Here is a 2,444-nt window from a genome sequence, read left to right on the forward strand (position 1 = left end):
GGGAATCTGTGTTAATCCCAGTCTTCTGCAAGAAGTTTCTCTGATGAGGAGTGAGTGATGCATTGCTCTATGGGGATAGCAGTATGCCATTGGGAACATACATTTTAATCTTAGTTTATCTATCTAAGTTATAGCAGAATAAGACATTTAATTTATTTCGTATTCTAGATGGAATGTGCTAGAAATCATATAGTCACCATGCATGCATGGTACGAATATTTAAATGGTAAAATAATTTGTTCTTAACAGTTTTTTGGAAGATAAATTATGTAATTATATCTAAAGAAAACGTAGCAGTGTACATTTAACTCAGTTTAGTGGTGAGTTCTTTGGCCTTGGCCTTTTCCAGCCTGGCAGTGCGAGTCACACATTGAGGGCCCAGGATCTTGCTGCCCCAGTGGCAGAGGATCTCATCGTATCTGTCAGCCATTGTAGTTGGTCCTAATAACTCCCACTGGCTCATCCAGAGCACCCTTGTCTTCCGAGTTAACCTGTGTGAAAGCAACAGTGGTGCATGTCTTCCTGTGGACCAGCTGCCCCTTGATGATGCAGTAGGGGCCACCCATCTTTCAACACAAGGCAGGCAGAAAGACCACCAGCTCAGTGGGGTCAACATCATGGGCAGTCACCACCAGCTGAGCCTTCTAGTTCTCCACCAACATGGTGGCTGTATTGACCTCTGTTCAAAGAACAGTTGGTCTCTTAGTTGGGACATCCCCTTTGCTAGTAGCATTCTTCTCTGTCAGGGCCAACAGCCTTTGCTTCTTCTCTTGCTTTGTCTTTGGCCTCAGCAGTCAGCAGCTGGGTAGCTGTTTCCGGTCCAAGAACTGGGTGGACTGATTAACAGCAAGAGGTACTTTGAGCCACTTATAGAAGATGGCCCTTGGCTGCTGAAGTTTAATATAGCAGGGCCATTTGACAAAGTGTGTGAGATCTCTTTTGGGCTGAATATCCTGCCCAATGCTGAAGTTCTTTGGCCTCTTCCCAATCAGAGGATTTACCACCTTTTTGGTCTCTTGTTTCTTCATGACAATGACGACCAGTGCCAGCTTCTTCCCCTCGGCCTTCTTTCCTTTGTGCATGTTGCTCAGCTGGAGGAGAGAACTTTTCTTACCAGTTTTTATTGTATTATTCTCAGGTGTTGAATGGTTTATACGGGAAATTCTGGAATATTTTACTACTTTTTTTTTAACTTATGTTTTCCTTATTGAGCATGCATAACCTGTATGTTACCTGAATTTTTCTTATCAGCGATCACTTCAGTCAATTAAAATTTCTTTGCCATTTATATGTATATATAGGACAATTTTAATAATTGAATTTTTCTTTAGTAATTTTATCCATGTATATAATCTTTTCTAATTGTTCTTACTCCTTCTCTTTCTCACCTTCTTCCTTTCCCTGTCCACCCCATCCTCTTCTCAGATATACCCATTCCCACATTCATGGCTTTTGGTTATGTTTTTGTCTTTCTGGGTTTGACAGGGCCATCTGTGTGTTCTTTGGATTGAAACTATTGGTGTTTTATGGGTTCCCCAGAAGATATACCAGATAACAACTTGGCTTCTTCTAGAATCTAATAATAAGTAACAGGTAGTTCAGTGGTAAGGTGCTGGGTCTCACGAGCCCCTTCTTCAGTCATGATGGACCGTTGAGTGGTCTGTTATGAGTAGGCCCAGTTCTAGTAACTACAGTTTCTGGATTCACAGGATTTTAAGACGAACTTCTAAAGAACAAACTTTTAAAAACTCTTATTCATTAATAAAAATTAATTTTTTGAGATAATTGTAGGATCATATGACGTTGTAAGAAACAACACAGACTACATTCATTTCTTCAGTGGCGATATTTTAAAAATTAGAATAGGAAAAAGAATCGAGAAGGTTTCCTAGAGTCTTTACAGTGATCATGTGTTAAGGAACATGTGGTGGAAATTGTTGTAAACCTTAAAAGAAAATGTAGAATTATTGACTCTATTCCAATGGTATGTACATCCAATAAGAAACTGAAATATTGAACAATGTAAGGTGAATTTCTCCTTGACTATAGCCTCTATGAAAAAATTGAAGTTCTCATCTGCATAAGTATGTGTGTGTAACGGGGAGCACGTGTCAAGAGGGGGTGATATTTTTATGTCAAGTAGTGGGTTTCTTTTGTAGAAAGTGCTGAAGTATTAGTTGTATGCACTGAGAGCAGGATCTATCCTACTCTAAGAGAAGACTCTTCAATGTTAGAGTAAGATGTTACTGACTTAAAGCGCTCATATTCTGTCCTGGAAAGAAAATGAGACAGAAGGTTGTAAAAATAGATTTTATCAATAAAGGAAGGCTCCAAAAGGATCTTGACTTTCAAACATTCTAGATCTTAGTTTCACTCAGCGTTGTTTTGTATTTACTGTATGTGAAGTTATAGAACATATATAGAACTTACATAGTTATAGACCT

The 2,444-nt window shown here is 39.0% G+C and overlaps 1 pseudogene; it reads right to left on the reverse strand.

The window, feature by feature from the left end:
- Positions 1-304: 304 nt before the first annotated feature.
- Positions 305-1,082, reverse strand: LOC121437471 (annotated as a pseudogene).
- Positions 1,083-2,444: the final 1,362 nt, after the last annotated feature.

This window comes from Microtus oregoni, unplaced genomic scaffold, assembly GCF_018167655.1.
Source record: "Microtus oregoni isolate MIOR12 unplaced genomic scaffold, Mior012 000052F_ref0000163, whole genome shotgun sequence".
NCBI classification, from domain to species: Eukaryota; Metazoa; Chordata; class Mammalia; order Rodentia; family Cricetidae; genus Microtus; species Microtus oregoni.